General features: G+C 45.7%; 1 protein-coding gene and 1 non-coding gene across 2 annotated transcripts in view; one reads left to right on the top strand and one right to left on the bottom strand.

Moving 5' to 3' along the window:
• The window catches only part of LOC126278037 (cadherin-related tumor suppressor), an 817,086-nt gene that overhangs the window by 535,776 nt on the left and 259,574 nt on the right, over positions 1-21,736 (top strand).
• On the bottom strand, positions 16,942-17,024 carry Trnaa-cgc (transfer RNA alanine (anticodon CGC)). The gene has a single exon. It is a non-coding gene; the product is annotated as a tRNA-Ala (tRNA).

Raw genomic sequence — 21,736 nt, forward strand, 5'->3', positions numbered from 1 at the left:
AGCAGAAGAGCGTTGTGTGTAATTGTCAGGGTATTATGTCGGAGCTAAGTAAATTCAAATGTGGACAGATTGTTAGTGCTCCTATAGTGGCTGCTTCTGTAATCGATATAGCTCAAGTGTTGTGACTATGCCCTCTCGAATTGTCTGTGGTTCCTGGCTGGGTGGAATGGTAGGTGGGTGGATGGTTCTCTCTCACTACGACACAAAATGCACACCTAGTTAGAATACACTTTATTACAGGAACCAATCGAGTACGGTACTTAACTTCAATGGTGTCCTATCCGAAATTCTGTGTTTAATGGCAATCAAATAACATGTACTAGTTCTGGAATATTGTCCGTGTCTAATTACAGGATGTATACAGGGTGAGTCGAGAGGAAAGTTACAAGCTGTGATGGGTGATACTACTGGTGATTCTGAACAAAAAACTTGTAATAAACATAGCTCCTTTTCTTAACCGTCTCCGTCTAAACCAATCTTAACAGCTAGGAACATGGAAGGTGCAGGTGACGGTACATTAAGATATTGTTGTGTTACGGTTTGTTTAATTGTGTACGTTTCCTCACAGAAGCTGTTCAAACAGTCCACCGTCAACTTCAGTGCACGTTGCTGCTCTTGCAGACAGGTGTTATGTCGCCCATCGGAGCTCAGTTTTGCATGTAAATTACGTGCGAGAAGTTCCTCTCTCGCGCCTGTATACGTCGCTCTTCAGCCTACCCCACAAACAGTAATCCATTGGGGTGAGGTCGGGTGGCCTCGGTGGCGAAGCGAATGACTCCACAGCGACCGATGCTACGACCGGATGCGATGTGTTGAGATACTGTGTCACTGGCCCTGCGGAATGTGTAGCAGCTCCGTCATGCTGAAAATTCATACGAGCTCGTGTTGCCAAAGGAATATCTTCCACGTAATCTGGTAACACATTTATAAGAGACACAAGACGTCGTGTCCCAGTAGGATGGTTATCTAAAGCAACTGGACCAATGAGTTGGCCATCAATAATACCGCACCATACGTCGACTGAAAAACGTCGTTGAAAATTCTTCTGCACAGTAGCGTGCAGAGTGTCATTTGCCCACACATGAGAGTTCTGCGTGTTGTTGATCCCGTTGCGGGTAAATGTTGACTCGTCAGTGAACAGAATATGTGGGATTAATCGATCATTGGCAATGGTCCATTGACAGAATTCTTGCCGGGCGGCAGCATCTCCTTCATGAAGATGTTGTACACTCTGCCGATGAAAGGGATACAGACCGCGCTCGTGTACTGCACCTATCACTCGTATTTATGGAATACCGAGTTGTGCAGCAATTCTTCTAGAATTAGTTGTAGGGTGGCGTTCCACTGCTTCAAGAATGTTCTCAACTTCATTAAGAGTTTATTCCACGGGTCGCTCAGAGGCAACATTTATGCTGGTAAGTGTTCCACTCTCACGCCATCCGTTGAAACACCGAGCTAAACACCCTGCTATGTGGCACCCTGCGTTTCGGAAATTGTTGGTATTCTCGCACAGCAGCTCTGGAATTGCCGTTGGAAAAACTACAGGCAACCACGACATGAGCATACTCGGCATTTTCACTACACAAAACTGTACTCGTTGTTGACGTACCAACACCGTAGTACGGTGCACTACAAGCACTGTCGGACTGAGACCTGAGGTAAACAACTGCACCGCGCCCAAGTGAACTGCCTACTGACGCGGTCAGCAAGGACGGCGCTACACGTTTCTCGTCCCTAGTTGTTTTCATTGGTTTACCTGGAAACAGTTAAGAAAGGGGCATATGTTTATTAGGAGTTTTTTTGCTCAGAATCACCACTATTATCACCCCTCAAAGCATGTACCTTTCCTCGTGACTCACCCTGTATGTAGCCACATCGGTTCCACAACATTTTTGTCAAATTGACCACGGTTTCGACTGCACCAGGGCAATATTCATCAGAATAACAAATTACATGGATTTGATAGAAAATATGATAACATGGCTTGAAATACAATATGCTTAATAGCATTACTTCTATAAATTAAGTACAAACAGAATGTTTGTACGTACGAGCAGAATGTCTGAGCAAAAGTGCTCTCGTCAAATAGAAAATGTCACAAGAAAAAACGATTAAGACGTAAAAATATAACATGTCTGTCAACCGGATAAAATATTCCATGGGAACAGAATGGCAGCCGCAAGGTCGTTTAGTGTCAAGACTCGCACCAACACAACCGGTGCCGTCAGACCAAACGGCTAACACGCCGAGGCAGCCACGAGGTGGACACGAAGACAGACTCGCGCCGACTGGCAACAAGTAATCGAATTACGGACAAGAGCAAGTAAGGCATTACAAAGAAAATCTTAAACATTACATGTAATAAACAGGAACCAGTGTATGAAAGTTAGAACATAACGTAACAGTCATTTCTACAAAAGAAAATATAGTTCAAGGAATGTACAGAGAAAACATGAAAATGGAAGGGAAAACGGTGTTTAAGAGACTACATTGAGGAGGGTATCGCCATTCACACCATTTTTAATTAGCGGCTCTACATCTTGAAAAAAGTTTTTGTTACTTAGTTGTAACTGCTCGTGAAGTATGAGACCGTCCTTCAGAGATAGGTGTTTAAAAATTTCTAGCCCTTCTGAGATATTAAGCCTAAAGCCTATTTGTCCGAGTGCAAGACCTCGACGTCTTTTACATCTTTAGGGTTATGCCCTATGATTAACAGATGGTCAGCGAAAGTTGAATTGTGAACATTGGTACCTTTTTTGCCTAGAAGGTGTTCCTTGAATATTATAGAAATAGCTCCGCCTGTTTGCCCCATGTAATGGGCGGGACATTTGTCGTAAATAATTTTATAAGCACCATAATTTTGCAAAGGGGAAAGCGTCGGTTTCAAGTTATGTATGATGTTACTTTTTAAAGAATTACTAGTGGAGAAAGCTACTCTGCAGTTATATTTATTTTGAAGCAGACCAGACCAGAAACGGTACAAAGGAATTTTTTTTCTTTTGATTAGGTTCATTATTAGAAAGACCTAGGGTGGTGATTCTCTTATTGGTTTTACTACTAAAAATATTGTCTACTATGGAAGGGTCATAGCCATTAATGACAGCAATAGTTTCAATCAGATTGATTTCAGAATTGGGGGTGGAGGTGGCTGAATAAAAAAAGGCCTTCTTATGGGAATGCGGGTGTACTGAAGTGACAGGTATAATTTAATCAGAACTGTTTTTTTTTTTACGGAAGATATTGAATTTAATTTTGTCGTTTACTATTGTAAGAGTGAGATCTAGAAAGTTTAACTGCCTGAACTCATTTTGACGTTCACAAGTGAAAGAAATTTTTTCGTGAAACTCGTAAAACATACTGAAAAGTCGATCAATACCGTCGTTAGGCCCTTCGTAAATAATCAAGATGTTGTCGACATATCACTTTTCAGTACAAACAGAGAAACCTGTTCCGTCTCTAACCTACACTTCGTATAATGGTCAGAAGGGTGAGCCCAGAGAAATTCGAGAACCGTTCCAAAGAGTACCGACGCCAGTTTTTCCCGCGTTATCATTCCCGATTTTTTTTTTCTTGTAGAATAAATTCCGTACAGCACAACGCGCTGAGCAGTAAACACGTATACGTGGAGTACAAACAACAAGAACGAAGCTGACGATTATCCTCGTTCATTTCCCGATCTGACGAGACGTGTTTTTCGTTATCCCGAATTAGTACACAGAAATCTTGTCTCATCACGAGCGGGAAATCCGTAACTGCGGAAAGGGCTTCCCTAGTGCTCTATCAGCGGTACTGGTGATACAAAAAGTAATACAAGAAAAATGATGTGCAACATACAGAATGTATAATTGATAGTGGAATCTGACACGAGTGAAAGCAGAATTGTTGAAGTAAACGCGACACCGCAAGCGAGCCGCCCTTTGTGAGATGATTACGGCTGTCAGTTCTGACTCCAGGACAGATACTGTCCCAGTGAGTACAAACGTATGTGAATTGCAAACTTTTCGATCAAGTTTCCGTCTACTTCGGCTCCAATTTCACCCACGCCCACCTTAACAAGAACTGCAGTACTGCTTCAGGCACGTTACAAGTTTTGGAACATAAAGGAGAGTTCAGAAGGAGATGTATATAGCGTGCTTATATTTATGCATATGTCAGTATATCCTGACTAGGTAAGCTATGCACAAGAAGTGAAAATAGTAAAGAAGAGGTCTTCTGCATGTATTCGTATGTAGTTAGATTCTGACTTGCGCAGGGAAGTGACTCGACATTCAAATATCACTAAAACTGCAAATAATGGCACCTGTACGCTCTACTAATAGTTTAGAAAAGGAAAATGTAATAGTTATAGAAAAAGCTTAATCCACATGACAAGGAGTCATTTAATGTAGTTTTTATGATGTAGAGTATCAAAACATTTTAATTAACCTCGACTACAGACAACACAGTATCAAATGATGGATCATTAGAGGGTCACTAATAAGTGTTGTGCAAGTCTCGCGTGTGCCGACCATGGGAAATGCGGGAGCACAAAGGAAAAGTAAATGCACTCCTCTCCAATAGCTGGGGCTCTAAGCTCATATCACCAACTAATACTAGGTACAACTGCACAGATCCTCGTATTAGGTCTACGCCACAGTTCACCATACATTAAAGGAACTCGAAACCACACATTAGGCGTTTGTATGAACAGTACATGTGGGAAAACCGTCAAGGTTTGCGAAATTAATTTACAGTCTATTTTTGACCTAAGAATCTGATTTTTACTGGGACTGTTGGAATTTAGCTAATGACAGGTTCTCCTATCAGAGTGAACAAAGCCTAACGAAACCTGCCACGCGGCTTGCGGCGTCATACTTATCAACAAGTAGTCGGGTTCCCGCGAGAACTCATCATTGCTGCCCATCAGGACCCAAATTCTTCAAAGTCCAGCTGCGGTAACTCGAATGCTCATTCACAACACAGTCTCGCACCAAATCATCCCTGCCACTTAGTTTCTGCGTTCCACATCGGCTCTGCCTAAGAAAGGCGTACGTTTGTTCGCTCGCCAATGGCATAGCAAGAACAATTGGTGTACCAATTGGATGAGTGAGATTTTGTAGTTTATCTCCGCTCCACGTTAATCTTTAGTGTGATAGAGAGAAGCAGAAATCCTGACCTCCACTTCTAGGAAACTCGAATGGAAAATTACCATGGACCGAGCGAGGTGGAGCAGTGGTTAGACACTGGACTCCCATTCGGGAGGACGACGGTTCAATCCCGCGTCCGGCCATCCTGGTTTAGGTTTTCCGTGGTTTCCCTAAATCGCTGCAGGCAAATGCCGGGATGGTTCCTTTGAAAAGGCACGGCCGACTTCCTTCCCACTCCTTCCCTAATCCGATGAGACCAATGACCTCGCTGTCTGGTCTCCTTCCCCAAACAACCCAACCCAAAATTACCGTGGAAGACCAGGTAGAGAAAGACGATGAGGTCTGGAAGAGGTATTGTTTGTTTGTGGCTCCTAAAGCCTGGCGCCACCTTGGGAGAGGACTTCAGTCTTCTCTTAGGAAATATCTGGCGTCAGAACTACAAAGAAAGTATCTCCTTCCATTATTTGAGTGGAGGCGTATCAGAGTGCCTATGTGGGGGAAAATAAGTTCTTATGCCACGCCCTCTTCCAGTGCCAGCCGCCGACACCATAAGCACGCTCCCATTGTTAATGGTCAGAGGGGCTCTCACTGCAGTCTGGAGCCTCGCCAAAGAGTGGCCGAACGACTTGTTTCTTCCTCTTCGGTTTTGGAGCACGCACACCGCACACAACAGGCAACCAGTGACTGTTGTTCCCTGACCCGGCCCAGAGTGTCCACTGGGGTGGGGTTTCGTCTCCCCTTTCCGAGGGACTCGCTTCAGCGACAGCCTATCTCAGAGCTGAGGCTGAACGACAACTTTTGCGGAATTTATAAACTGTAAATGGAATAATAAAACTAACAAAAGCTGCTCCTACTCTGTCTAAGCGAGGAAACCAATCTACATTGAGAATCATAGCATAGAAAAAGGATAACTCGATGCATTGATCTTCTGCAACCGCTTCTGCTAATTATAATAGTGCTTCCCAGTTAGAGAGGGTGGCGTAAACAGAGATTACTCTGAACGCAACGACGCAACTGGCAACTAATTTGGACCGTTTCGTCGTTACAAACTGCTGTACGACTGCGCCCGCTCCACGTGTTGTCCTTGTACCTGGAGCCAGTACTGCGCTCGTCCAGGCAGTAAGTTCAGACAATTCACCCACGTCAGAGAGAGTGCGGTACACGTCGCTTTCGGCACCAGAAAAAAGTTGCCGGAGGACTGAGAGGTCGCGCTGTTTAGGGGGCCGAGATACAGCTCGTGCCTGACGTGTACACCTCTGGACCTACAGATAGCTTACACTTCTCGTGCTGGTGCCCCATTTTGTGTGTACCACGTCCTCAACCCGAGAGCAATGGGCCCAATAAAATGGGAACTAAATCGAAATGCCGACATCTGAAAGACGTTGCTACTAACAAGGACAATACTTCAAACTACAGTTACGGCAGATCTTAACGAAATGAAATCAATTATCTCGCAAACGGGGCATTTGAATAACCGTGTTTATTAGAACTCTTTTGCTTCTGTTACCATGACTTTCACCTGTGTCATCGTGCCCTGTTAATTATCGTATAGATCGTATACGAAAAACAACTAAGAAGTGTATCTCGCTAGAGGGAATGTGTCGAGTTATATCTTTACACTGCCTTGAGTGTAAGCTGTCGGTGCATTTTCCTCACCTCACAGTTTTCCACTCTAGTGAGAGGACAGTGTGCTCAGGAAAAGTGTCAGTCCTGGGATACAAACGTCACTGGGAGAATATTCCTAGTAAGCAGTGTCAACCCCAAGATGCCGTCACGAGTCCAGAAAGAAGTGTTAGTCGTGTTTTACCCTTATGACTGGGACAGTATGCCCAGCAACTAGAATAGGCTGAGGTACCCTCGTGAATGAGATAACCTGTTCAGCAAGTAGCATCAGTGTTGAGGTATCCTCATATGAGAGGCAATCGTACAGAGAGCAGCGTATGTCCTGAGCGTGACAATGTACCCAGCAAGTAGAGTAACCCAACCTATTCTCGTTTGTGAAACAATGTGTCTAGCAAGTACTGCCATTCCTAAGATACTTTCATGTGTAAGACAATGCATCTCCTGAAGTATCCTCACGAGTATAACATTGCGCACAACATTTAGCGTCAACCCTATAGTATCCTCACGAAGGAGACTGTATCTAGCAAATAGTATCAGCCCTGAGATACCTTCACATTTGACACTACGCTACAGCAAGGAGCACGAGTTTTAAGGTACCTTCGTGCGTGGAGCATCATGCCCAGCATCAACCCTGTGCTACTGTTGTGAGTGAGCCAATGTTGTAGAGTCTTGTACCGCATGGAAGCAAAGGAGATGATATTGTTGTGGGTGGCACATGTGCATTAATATGATTCTTTATTTACAGGAACTGGAAACATTACTTAACTTCAATTGAGTTCATGTTTTGTGGCACATGTTCATCAGTAATAGTCCTCTTGCAGACTAATGTAATGAGTAATGTTGCTATTAAAAACTTTAGTTACTCACGGCTAATAAGTGCAGTTCTGGTTGAGGTAAACTAGTCCCACTATAGTCACTAATCTGGTCGCTATTTACTGTTGTAGCCTGTGTTGAACTAAACCCGCTCTGCGACTGAGTTGACAGACACCGGATGACTGAGTGCGTGAGTAGGCCCCCCCAGTCATCGGCTGCGGCGCAACAGATGCTGTCGAGATGGCAATGTGGCGGCGCGTTGCTTGTGGGTGTGTCTCTGGCCTCTCTCATCAGAGGCACGCTTCATCCAGCACCAACTAATCGATTTTCGCCCTTCATCTTTGCCGATGGATGTGCTGGCAGCAGCTTATGCCGGCGCAAATATGTTCAAAAAGTAGTGTCAGTCCTGAGGTACCCTCGTGACTGACACAATGTGCCAAGCAAATAGCGTCAACCCAAAGAGAGTGAGTCAATATTTCCAGCAATTTGTGTCAGTCCTGAAGTACCCTAGCGGGTACACTTCAGTGTAAAAGTTGTATATAATGTCAGTATACCTCTTATAAGGGAGCTCTATTAAAAAACGTAATTGCGATGACAATGGCAATGGCAATAAAAGACAGTCTTGTTTCCATGAAAATAGGTGGAGTCATTTTGTATTAGTTTTATGTGAAAAATTGGTATAATTTGAAAGCATTCCTAGTGTCCAAATTTTCATGCTTGAGGGCTTTAGATGAGGGATTTACATTCTTTTCAGAAGATTCAGTTGTCAAGATAGAACGGCATCTATTCAGTCATTCTTTTATGGTCGACACCAATACATTTCACAGCTCTCTCTCCCCCAGAATCTCGTTATTCTGTGACATCCAACGACAGGAAAAAAAAACAACAGCACTACTACCGATTAAGATGACCAAACTGCGGATGTCAGAGCTCTACAGTGATACATCTGACAGATGTATTAACTTATCTCACATCTCCTACACATGTGTACCATGCATAAAATCGAAAAAATTCCACTATTTTGCTGCAAAAACTATCGATTACTGCACATTATTCTGAAACTTTCATCAGAGTGAAGAAAAAGTGAGTATTTAATATCCAAAGGAAAATAAAGTCTATGTTAAGCGATTTCTTTCTGTTTGATGGACAAAATTACATGGTTTGACAGCGTCCCTGGCGTGCCAATCATTAACTTGCATTCCGCATTAGTAATATTTGGAAATCATATGGCTTTAACATTATATCGTTTTTAGGCGCAGAATCTTGTAGCCTTAGGACTGCATGTGTTTATGCTTAATATCATTTCTCCCTCGCTGGTACCTTCTTGGCACTGACTCCAGACACTGGAATAATAATCTAGAATTGATTTACATGTAATGTTTCAAATTCCATCCGTCTCGAGATCCGTTAAGCATAAACCATGTGCCTCTTCTTTATCGTCTGTTGTGTTAACACAACACTCTCATATCTAGTATACAACGATGGGGCATGCCACCATCCTTGACATGTATGCATCTGGAGAGATCTTGTGCACTTGGAAGCATGCTGTAAGAAAGATTGTTCCAGAAAAGTCTTCGCTGAATAGCAGTTACCGACACAATTCACTCTATTCCTTCACAAGATGTGGTCAGTTGCATATTAAATCGGCTAACCGTGTTGCAGGGAGATCTTTCAATCCCCCAATTTGTCCTTTGTATGTGAGAATACTTCGTGACTCCCATCCAGATAGGGTACGATGGCCAGTCATAATCATAAATTCCACACTATGATCGACGTGCTAGAAATACGTAGAATACTTAACTGCGTTTGTATAGGGCGCTGTCTGGTATACTTTGTTGTTTAACAATGACACAGAAATTGGGAATATTCTGCTATGTCATTGGCTGGTTTTGAAATTATGGAACAAATGGTGAAATTGGTAAAATTGATCCTGCAGTCAACTATGGTGTTTATTACAGTACATTGTGCCATATCGACGGTGTCTTTTCCATCCCATCCGCCTGCTGGTACACTGTTGATTACTGCATAACGATTGAATGACACCACTTGTTTGAGATGGAGGGAGCCTTGGAGGAACTCAGGCCATTAGCTACTTGTCATTGTGGAACATGGGATTAAATGTACATGTGATCACATTCTGGCAATTGCTCGCGGAGATATTTCTCATTGCTGCAGATTCGTCCTATTTCCATATGCTGAATTGGCCTCCACATTTTTTTTTTTTTAGCGTTGATATAACAGTACCTCTTTTTATTTCTACTGCACCTTGCATGTTGTGAATAGCACCTTCTAGGTACGGTCAACACAAGAACAGTTATCATATACATGACTGCAAAATGAGGAGAGAATCCTCTTGGTCTCTGAAAACCGAGATATCTGTTACCCTGACACTGTGGAATACCCTCAGACAGCTGTTTGGAAACGCTCCACAGTGCTGCAAACTCTTCCAGTTTGCAATTATTGCGATGTCTTCCACATTTTAATCATTGAGAAACATCGACTCTGTGTTATATTTCTACCATCCTGTGTGTTCTGGGAGCAGCATAATTTACACAATGCAATGTCCAGGTTTCTGTTGGAGCCAACGGATCAAAATCTGTTAATGTGGGTGTAGCATCTGACACATACTTTGAAGTCACGATAGAAAAACAAAATGAATGACGGTGTAGAAAGCTGTAGTCATACACGGTCTGGATGTGTTACAGCTGAAAAGCATTGTATCAAACTGCCTACGAAAGAATAACACAGGAACGCCCTCTTGTGATTGATAGTCTGTGGGATGTGATCTTCCTGTCCTCCAGTACGGGCAACGACACTATTCACAGCTCTGTACTGGCGACTTTGGTCACTGGTCACCAGCTAGAATGGACTAATATGTGTACATCTGATATGCTTGATGTCAACACACAGACAGTAATTGTTTTTTCACTATATCGAACATGCAGTTATATCTTTGGAGTATACATCACTTGAGTTATAGCTCATTGTGGAACCTAGATGTGATAGTGCTCTCCCTGACAGTAAGGAGATTGTGTGAAACAGGCTGTTCCGTGACGACCAGATAGCTTACAAAACTACAGTGCAAGAAGCTGCTGCTGCTGCGAATAGCCGTCTGCTGGACGTGGGTTTCTTCTTTAAGTACTGGTGGCAGAAATTTTATACACAAGCTGGTAGAGGCGAGTTGTGGGGCAAACATATCAGATGTCAGCACGTAGCTGGTATTTCTTTCCAATGTATTGGAGGGATCTTTTAGGAGGTTCTGCTACAAGACATGCTCTTTCAAATTTGTTTTTTATGTTTGATAAATGCCAGCATGATATATCAGTGCTCTGGTAAAACAGGACCTACAACAGTATACAGAACGACTATGTCCTCTTGAATTATAGCTTGTTGTTACCGAATGTAAAATGATTGTTTTTTCCGACATGTGAACAAATGGCTTGAAAGGCTGTATTCTGAAATTTTATTTCACGTCTCTGAAATGTTTGTAATACACTCCCGTATGACAATATATTTACAGATATGAATTCAACACCAGGGACACTGTCAAACCGTGTAATTTTGTCCATCAAACTGAAAGAAATCGCTGGACATAGATTTTTTTCTTTGGAGTTTAAATTCTAGCTTTTTGTTTACTCAGCTGTAAGTCTCAAAATAACACTTTGCAGTGATCGATAGTTTTGGCTCCAGAATATTTGGGGTGACGAAAGCAGATGCTAGTGAGCTCCTTCGACGTACTGCGTTACTTTTAAGTACCACTGCGGTTTCAGGAGACAACTGCACAAAAACTATGAGATATATAGATAGATGGTAAGAAGATTTAAGTGAGTATGAGCGTGGTGGTAGGGTCGGTGCGGCGCATCAGTGGTGGGACGCAGCATCTCCGAGGTGGCGATGAGGTGGGGAACTTCCCGTACGACCACTTCACGAGTATACCGTGAATATCAGGAATCCGGTAAAACATCAAATCTCCGACATCGCTGTGGCCGGAAAAACATCCTGCAAGAACAGCACCAACGACGACTGAAGAGAATCGTCTAACGTGACAGAAGTGTAAGTGTTCCGCAAATTGCTACAGATTTCAATGGTGGTCTCTCAACAAGTGACAGAGTGCGAACAATTCAACGAAACATCATCGATATGGGCTTTCGGAGCCGAAGGCCCACTCGTGTACCCTTGATGACTGCACGACACGTAGCTTTACGCCTCACTTGGGACCGTCAACACCGATATTGGACTGTTGAAGACTGGAATCATGTTGCGCGGTCGGACGAGTCTCGTTTCGAATTGTATCGGGCGGATGGACGTATACGGGTATGGAGACAACCTCAGGAATCCATGGATCCTGCATGTCATCAGGGGGCTGTTGAAGCTGGTGCAGACTCTGTAGTGATGTGGTGTGTGTGCAGTTGGGGTGACATGGGATCCTTGATAAGTGTAGACACGATTCTGACAGGTGACACGTACGTAAACATCCTGTCTGATCACCTGCATCCATTGTTGTACATTGCGCATTCCGACGGACTTGGGCAATTCCAGCTGCACAATGCGACGCTCTACACGTCCAGAGTGGCTACAGGAACACTCTTCTGAGTTAAAACATTTCCACTGGCCACCAAACTTCCCACACACGAACGCTATTCAGCATATCTCGTAGTGGTCTTTCCGAGATACCTCCGGAACTCGCTGGCCGCACCGTGTGCAGCCGGAGCGAGTCGGTCACCGAATGCAATGCCGCCAGACTTTCGGCTTTGGTAAATCCGCTTCACGTCGGGCAGTGGCGATCACAAAGTAGTGACATAGTGACAGGCACGGCAGCGTAACAGGAGTAGGCTGTGAGCAGCAGACAGTTGCTGCTGAGCAGCGGAACAGATGCCGCCAACTCCTGGACGAATCGTCTCCACCTCGTTCTAATATTAGCCTTGCTGTAGGCACGGAAGAGGCGACATCTTCTCGCTCTTCTCAGACAAGTCCGTTAGCACACTCGCATTGGCTACCTTCGTTTATAGACGGCCGAGACACAGCTTCCAATTCCTTTCAGTTACCTTGCTGTGTGGCTCCCGTTAGTTCTCTCATTCTGCACATGCTGCACCCTCGAAATGCCGCAATGTTCCACAAAAAGTCTGCTCCAATGCGAGGAAGCTCTCTTAATCCAGCCGACACACCTGTTCAGCGTATGTGCTGCAGTTGCGTATTAAGTTCTTACAAGTGGCGGTACAGTGCGTCAGCGGCGAGCCAAAACACTATCAGACGGGGTTGCGGGGCGGAGACGAGAGGAGGCGTGCGGGAGGGTAAACGAGTCTTGCCACCTTATCCTGTTTTTTCAGCTTCAGCACTTTGCTTGCAGGGAACCAGGAACTTGTTAAATCCTTTAGTTACTATTCTGAAAACTGTTGACAGGATCGTTAATGAACGCTTTAATAATCCTTAGCCTGTGCTTCGTGCTTCCGCAAAACCAAAAGTCACACACGAAGGCAAAAGTTACCTAAACAATGTTTTTCATCGAAAGTGAAATCATGTTATGTATTAATATGATTTATAAAGATCCTAACTGCAACCTGTCACAAGCAATGGAGCAGTAGCACATCAGACTACAATGGCTACGTCACACAGCTAGCTAACGTTGGCTGCACCCAAAAGCAAATGAGTGTCGGCCGACTTGTACCGATCTGTACTGACTCAGGTCTAGGGAGCTGACAGGCCGACTTGCGGCCGGCACATTGTAGATGACGCTGTTGAGGTGTGCCGTTACTGCCGTTTTCAAAGTTGTTGTTGGTGCCGGCCGCTGTGGACGAGAGCTTCTAGGCGCTTCAGTCCGGAACCGCGCTGCTGCTTCGGTCGCAGGTTCGAATCCTGCTTCTGGCATGGATGTGTGTGATGTCCTTAGGTTTAAGTAGATCTAAGTCTAGGGGACTGTTGACCTCAGATGTTAAGTCGCGTAGCGCTCAAAGATATTTGAACTTTTTTTTTCGTTTGGTATTGCTAAGAAAGTGGCCGAGCGGTTTGTTTGATGATGATGATGTTTGGTTTGGTAGGCGCTCAATTACGCGGTCATCGGCGCCTGTACAATTACAGTCCAATCTAGTCAGTATCACGAATGATGATGATGATGAAATGATGAGGATAAAACGAACAACCAGTCCCCGTGATCCAGAGGCAGCAACGCTAGCCACTAGATCGCAGTTTGTTTGCTATGAGCGTTCAAAGAGCGAGTGTTATGAGAAAAGGCAGACTTTTCGGGACGGTTTTCGGAGGACGATTTCCATCAACGCCTATCTCAAAAACAATGCTTAGAATAGCTTCGCTCAACTCGTGGCAGTCACCTTCAGAAAGGGCTGGTTTGCAGGCTGGATTTCAGAATTCCGTGTGGTCGTTCTTATGTCAGCAATGGATTTCGCGAAGATCGACCAAAATCGGCTGTTGCTCCAGAGAAATGCTGATGCTGTGTACAGTGCGGTTGAAGAGAGAGTACACCATATTATAGTACTCTATATGTTGAACGAAAGTTTTTCTGTGGAAAAAAATATATTCCCTGTAGATTCCTTATAACTTGACCGAAGTTCGAAAACGGGGTTGCATCTTTTGAAGTAAGGAGAGACGTTCAAAAAACTCAGTCGAGCAAACGTAATATCCGTTTACATCACAGTAGGAGACGAAACATTGGTATACTCGGACCAACTGGAATCTAAGCAGCAACCAGCTGGTGGTCTGTTCCAAGATGAACCAAAATCAACAGTAGTGGTTCGTTCGCGATCGTAGCTGTAGAGGCTCTAGGGGCAGCTAATGCCGAAGTTACATCGCCTCGAGAAACTGTTGGATCCTTCAAAAATCGTCTTCTGGTCTCGACGCCCACACCAGACCAGACACTCGCCTCAAGGATTGGCTCGAGGGAATGCCAAGGGTATCACATTTAAATGCGAAAATTGTAAAAACACTACAATGATCTGTAGCAAAAAATGTTTTTATTTCATTTTTAATTGTGTTTCTAGAAAAAGGCGACACTTGTAGCAACACTGGACTCACAGTCCTTTTTGTTATATCGTCTGCATTTCAGAGAAAATTCGTGAGTTGAGAATGTATTTGTGACTCTGGAGTGTAGTACGTGCTACTGGGAAAATATTGTCGTAGATTAAGACGGACCGGGCCGACTGAAGCAGTAGCACCTGAGGTAAACGGCCACCGCAGCTGCACTGCTACGGGGACCAGCTGTAGCTGTAGTTGTAGTAGCCCTACCTCATCTCTCAGCACCCAGACTTGGCGGGAGTTCAGCTGGCTGCGGTGCACGACCGCCACCACTGGGAGGAAGGACACAGCGGAGGGTTGGCTCGGCCACCGCCAGGGGGCCAGGGAATGCAGCCTCCACTCACTCCGTCTCCTACATTCTTTACTTCTGCCGCTAAAGTTCACTTTTCGACACGGCAATCAAGAGTCCCTCCGTACCTCGTAGCCTTCCCGCAGCTTTCGCATGGTCGCTGCAGTATGTGGCCGTCATCGAACTTAAGACTCCCCAGCTTTTTACCTCCTGTTCCGCGCAGGCCTACTCCATCTTCAGAGCTCTCAAGTGCTTCTTCCAAGTAGACTTTAAGCGAAGCTGACGTCACAGAATCCCTTGTCGTAATGCTCCACTGCTTATCCTGCTCTCACTCGACTAGTAAAGCGAGGGCAACGTAACACACGTGCCTGAGTCTGCAATGCGCCCGCATCACCGCGTAGGCCGACAGCCTGTATTGTGGCACAGGTCTTCCGCTGATGTAAGTTACAAATCCGGCCTTCAGTTGACGGCCGAGAGCAGTAGCACATGCGTTGAGCTGTACGTTTTTCAATGAGGTTCCGTAAATATGTCCTACTAGCCAGGAAATCCGTTCAGCTGTTCTGTTACGTGCACATCATTGTTTCAGTATTCGGGAATATAACCGCGCCTTGGATCACGTCACGTCAGGTTAATTGGTCAGTAATCACTGAATCACTGTGTTGTCCGCTGCCCCGCCACGGACAGCTCAGTTTACTGCTCCATTAGTGCCTCGTGAGGTTAGCTGAACTTTACCATTAGTTGTACTCACAGGTAAAAGTTACGGTATGGCGATATGCACGTATACAGATGACGGTAGTATCACACATACAACGTACAAAAGGGCAGTGCATTGGCGGAGCTGTCATTTGTAGTCAGCTGATTGGTGTGGAAAGGTTTCCGACGCGATTGTGGCCGCAGGACCGGAATTGGCAGACTTTGAACGCGGAATGTTAGTTGGAGCTAGACGCATGGAACTGTCCGTATCGGAAATCGTTAGGGAATTCAATATTCCGAGGTCCACAGTGTCAAGAGTGTGCGGAGACTGCCAGATTACAGGCATCACCTCTCATCGCGGACAACGCAGTGGCCGCAGGCCTTCACTTGGCGACCTAGAGTCGTAATTTCTAACAGACATCAACACTGCGTGAGATAACCGCAGAAATCAACGTGGGATATGCGACGAACGTTTCCGTTACAACAGTGCGGCGAAATTTGGCGTTAATGAGCTGTGGCAGCAGACGACAGTGCCTTTGCTAACAGCACGAAATCACCTGCAGCGCCTCTCCTGGGATCGCGACCGTATCCTTTCGAGCCAATCGACTAGACAACCGTGGCCTGATCAGACGAGTCCTGATTTCAGCTGGTAGGGTTCGAGTGTGGTGGAGACGCCACGAGGCGATCAATTCAAGTTGTCGGTAAGGCACTGTGCGAACTCGCTGTGGCTCCAGAATGATGTGGGCTGCGTTTACACGGAGTGGACTGGACCTCTGGTCCGACTGAGCCGATCCTCGACTCAAAATGGTTATGTTCGGCTTCATGCTCCCAAACAACGACGCAAGTTTTGCGGATTATAAAGCACCGTGTCACCGGATCACAGTCGCTTACAATTGATTTGAACAACATTCTGGACAATTCGAGCGAATGTTTTGGACGACATAAATCCCACGGACATTTAAGGGGTATAATCGAGGGGTCACTTTCTGCACAAAATCCTGCACTGTCAACACTTTCGTAATTATGGACGGCTATGGAGGCGAAATTGCTCAGTATTTGTGCAGTAGAGTCCCAACGACCAGAGTTCAAGTCACGTCGAGCTGCTGCACTACACCGGGAAAAAGGAGGCCCGACGCGACGTTAGGAGGCGTCGAGTCAGTGTGTGTTCTGTACTCTTTAAGGGACCGAAGTGCTGAGGCCATCAGTGGTGGTGGTTAGTGTTTAACGTCCCATCGACAACGAGGTCATTAGAGACAGAGCGCAAGCTCGGTGTAGGGAAGGATTGGGAAGGAAATCGGCCGTGGCCTTTCAAAGGAACTATCCCGGCATTTGCCTGAAACGATTTAGGGAAATCACGGGAAACCTAAATCAGGATGGCCGGAGACGGGATTGAACCGTCGTCCTCCCGAATGCGAGTCCGGTGTGCTAACCACTGCGCCACCTCGCTCGGTGAGGCCATCAGTCTCTAAGCCTACGCACTACTTAACCTAACTTAAAGTAATTTGCGCTAAGGACAACACACACACACATACACACACACACATCCCCGAGGGAGGACGCGAACCTCCGACGGTGGGAGGCAGCGCGGACCGTGACGAGACGACACGCCTTACACCGCTAGGCTATATTGTAGCAAACATGTTCAGCGCTGCTGCTGTTATTATCTTCACTACTCTATATGTTCTGGTCCGGGACTTCGGTATTTTTCATATTTTTCGCGGTTGTTGGTCAAATGCTGTGTTCTCTTCGTAAGGAGTCGAGACCTGCCTTTTGTAAATAATCGTCACGCATTATTCTTTAAATATTGGACAGATACGAGCATTGCAGATACTTCACGTTATCATTACAGTAGTGGTTTATGTGCTCCCTCGGTGTTTCCCATGCTCCTCTATGCGTGTTCTCCACCTACCTCGGTTTCACTTCTGGGACTCTTTCCTCCTTGAAAACAGCAAGACTTTCATCAGATTTTGTGCTTGGGAATTATCCTCCAGTATAAGTCCATCGCACCAACACATCCCATTCGAGACGATTGGTGGAGGTAGTTTCTTGTCTACAGCTTCAAAAGCTGCATCGTGTATTTCTGTTTGAACGATTTTGCTCACATTAGACTCTGAATTATGCTGAACCGTTGACAGTTTCGTGGCTAGCTTGGGCGAATGTTGGAACCGAATCGTCTTGTGAACTTTATCAGACTGCACCGTTTTGGTATCGTTGTTTATATTGCCATTATTGGTTTGTGTAATTGGATATATGCTTTCGAATGACAGGAGGTAACGATGCGATCAACAATTGGCACTCACTTATCCGTCACAAAGAATTTTTATTGCCGGTGCCTTACAATACAGCTTGTTATAGAGCTTAAATTCGTCACCGACTGTGTATACGTTTAGCGTCAAAGTTCCTAACATTTAAAATGTTCAGCCATTATTTTGAGCTAACTGTAAATTATGCCACTATCGGTTAATGTTTGTCGACTGTCGGCACCCATAGTACTATACGTACCACTCGTCATTCTCTTTAAATCTTCAAATGTATGTGAATTCCTTATGGACCAAACTGCTAAGGTCATCGGTCCTTAGTTTCACACACTACTTAAAGTAACATCGACTAACCTCTGCTAAGAATAACAGACAGACACCCATGCCCGAGAGAGGACTCGAACTTGCGACTGGGGGAGCCTCACGAACCGTGGCAAGACGCCCTAGACCGCTGGGCTACCCCGCGCGGACCGTTCTGCGGCAGCATTCGTGTCGGCAAGCACTGACATTTATTTTTAATCGATCTCGTCTATTTCCTAATGACATAAACCATCGACAACGTTCTCTACATCGCCCGTGGGACCATTTAACACCCCGATCACCAATGAATACCCCATAAACTCCATTTCCATTGCCAGAACTCCGCCATTAATGTGACCGCACAGTTTACTATCTCACCGCAGTCTCCGCGGGTAGCCCTGCGCGCTCTTCTCGGTGTGCTTTTTGTGAAAATATCACCGCACAAATTTCCGGAGCATTTGTTGTTGTTATCTCTGTCGCTCCAGTATTATCCACGCTGGGCTTCCCTGTTTGTGTGAACACTCCCTCGGCTCGCGTGCCCATTCCTCGGCTGCTCCACGTAGCAATATTCGTCTTCCGGTTCCCTATGTTTTTCCGTTCCGTTGGAGGTCTGTAGCGGGAAATTTTGTAACAGTAGAGGCTTTTTTATTTCTGAGTGACAGGTGTGCCGCGTGGAAGAGTAGGAAATTTGGAATGGTGGTGTGGGACGGGGTGGAGAGCAGAGGCCGCACCCCGGCAGCACACGGCACGCGCCCGGCCACGGCCACGGCGGGGCAGCAGTGGGAGGGCAGGCTGGCGGGCCGACTCCGGCCAGCCGAGCAGAGCGGCGCCGCCGGGTGGCGCTGCGCTAACACGCTGTGCCTACTAGACGCCAACATTTCACCTCTTTCAAGAAAAATGTCAACTCCGACTCTGATTGAAATGACGAACAGATTTCTAACAGGCCAAGACCCAAAGAAAGCAGGACAGTTGCCCAAAATCGTGTAGGGCCACCGCCAGCACACAGAAGTGCCGCAAGGCGACGTGGTATGCACTCGACTAATGTGTGAAGTAGCGCTGGAGGGAACTGACACCGTGAATCCTGCAGTACTGTCCACAAGTCCGTACGAACACGGGGGGCTGCAGATCTCTTCTGAACACCACGTTGCAAGGCATCCCAGATGTGCTCAAACGTATTCATCTCTGAGGAGTTTGGTGGCCAGCGCAAGTGTTTCAGCTGGGAAGAGTGTTTCTGCAGCACCAGATATTGCAAGAACGAACATCGATGAAAATTCTTCTAATTACACCGTGCTACAAAAAAGATAGTGAAACAAATCTACAAACTGCTCTACACACAGAAAACAGCGTGTCTTAAATTGTTGTATCTTGAAGAAACTGAGGTTAAATAACGTTAGTAAGGTCTCTAATGCAATACACGAAACAACTGGTATCTGTGAATCTACACAGATGACGCACCACCACTGCTGGTGTCCCGCCACAGTGACGTCTGTCAATCAACTGAAGGTACAGTGCGGGATGGCACGCCACCAAAGGCAGCGGGCTCCCGCGGCTGCTGTTATCATCTCGCATCAGTCTGTAACGTGGTGTCTGCTCCAGTGTTTTGTCTCACTACCTGCTCGTGGCTCGCTTTGGCCCAGCCTGCTCATTTGTGCCCTAATCACCGCTGCCACAGATGACTGCATGTTACATATTATCCAGCAGATGCTCTTAACGATCTGCCTGGATTTCTAGTTGGGAACAAGCGAATCTCCCAGAACGTCTAGAGGTGCCTTAACAGCACACAACTTGCCAGCGGCATTCCCTGGTGTGCTTTTGAGTACACCAGGAAAGCTGGGACCCGTAGCTTTGTCTGAAAGAGAAATATTTCACTGTCAGCGAATGAATGACAAAGGAGCCTGGACCACCCAGTAGAACCAGATAGGACTGTGCCTTCTGTGGGATCTCATAGCGTTGTCTGAAACACAGCAGTTTGTCTCGTTGTCAGAGCCAATAGTGTTCTACTTACTCCACCTAAGAAGAGATGTGTTCACTAAGGTTTCCAAACCTCATAATGGTAGTCGGAAGATCAAAAAAACTTGGACTGTAGCTTTGTCCAAAACATAACAATGTATTTCACGTCAAAGGCGATACCAACACCTTCCAGAAAGGGGATGCTTTCCCCCTCACAAAGGAGTCTGGACCACCCCAGAAGAAGTAGGCAGTTACTTCATCTATTGGAGCTTTTCCCTGAAACCAATACAAGCCGGCAGGTGCAGGACAAAGGTTGTTAGCCTAACAGGTAGACCAGCGGATTGCTGCAATATACTGGTCAGAGTTCCTGCAATTCCTAATGGTTGCCATGAACACATGGGGAAGAGCTTGACGTTATGCAAACCGTAACTCCTCCACAGTGATTTTCATTCTTCCTTAGTCCGATGCTGTGATCGTTTCCCTCTCTGTGATCGCCTCGAAACGTTCCTCATCCACCAGCAGTGCTGCCGGCAAACGCGTGACACTGGTTGGTTGTGGGTCACCACCACTTGCGGTTCCAAAGCGTTGAAGGTCGTCGACGTCGCTTCTGGTAGTGCCTGGTTGAAGGTCGCTGCCACTGATAACAGGTCTCTGCACATTTGAGGCCACTGCGGTTCCACATTAGATATAGTCGTACAATGACTTCCTCATCATGAAAGTGGACAGGTGATTATCCCGATCCACAATATGCAGCTCTAGATAGTCCAATGTCTGAACTGTTAGTGGGAGGTATATATCTTTGGCAGAGTTCTCGTCGATTGTCTGCCCCTTCGCAGGTAATGGGAAGAATCGGCCAATTGCTTGAATCAGTCTGTTGTTGAGATAGGCGTTTGTCACAACGTTACACTCAACAGAGACTGTACTGACGGGAAGTACATTCACTGAGCTGGTCATATCTCTAAAATTTATTTCGATCCATCTCCAAAATCCTGTCCTTTTGTGAAATCCAAAAGTCGTTCTGTTGAACCTGTCTGGGTAAAGTCTATCATTGAATACGCTGTCTTTGTGTGACGTTTAAGTGCACTGGTGTTTGCATATAGCACAATCCAATTTCAGACCGTTTTAAAACTTTGTTTAAAGTGTGAGTACAGTATGCTCCAGGTTCTGTTTCCGTAACATGTTTTTTGCCATTAATTTCCTGATGAAGTTTACTGTTAGACGCTGTGATATTCAGAATTCTGTTGTATGCCTCCAGTGCAACACTCCACTCTCCAGTGCTTAAACCAATCACTAGGAAGTGATTTGCGCGTAATACTGGCGATCGTTCTTTTGAAGTCAGATTATATGACATAGCATCTGAACCTGACCTGACGAGTGGAGCCTTGATGTACCTCCTTACACATGCTTCTTCGTAGGCGTTAGGAGGAACACGATGCACGCACACCAGTCTTGGTGGTGGTGAAACTGGCTGCAGTTCTCCAAACGAGTCGAAGTAGTAGACATTATTTGTATTTTTCTCAACATACGCCACCCAGGGGATTCCTGGTCCTCCAGCAACATCTAAGTTCACAATTCTACATTCTCTGGTTTCCACATAGTCTTTGGTTATGTATCCCACGTAAACACCAGCTTGAGCAGATCTGTATTTGTAAGACGTCTAC

Source organism: Schistocerca gregaria, chromosome 6 (genome assembly GCF_023897955.1).
Source record: "Schistocerca gregaria isolate iqSchGreg1 chromosome 6, iqSchGreg1.2, whole genome shotgun sequence".
Classification (NCBI taxonomy): Eukaryota; Metazoa; Arthropoda; class Insecta; order Orthoptera; family Acrididae; genus Schistocerca; species Schistocerca gregaria.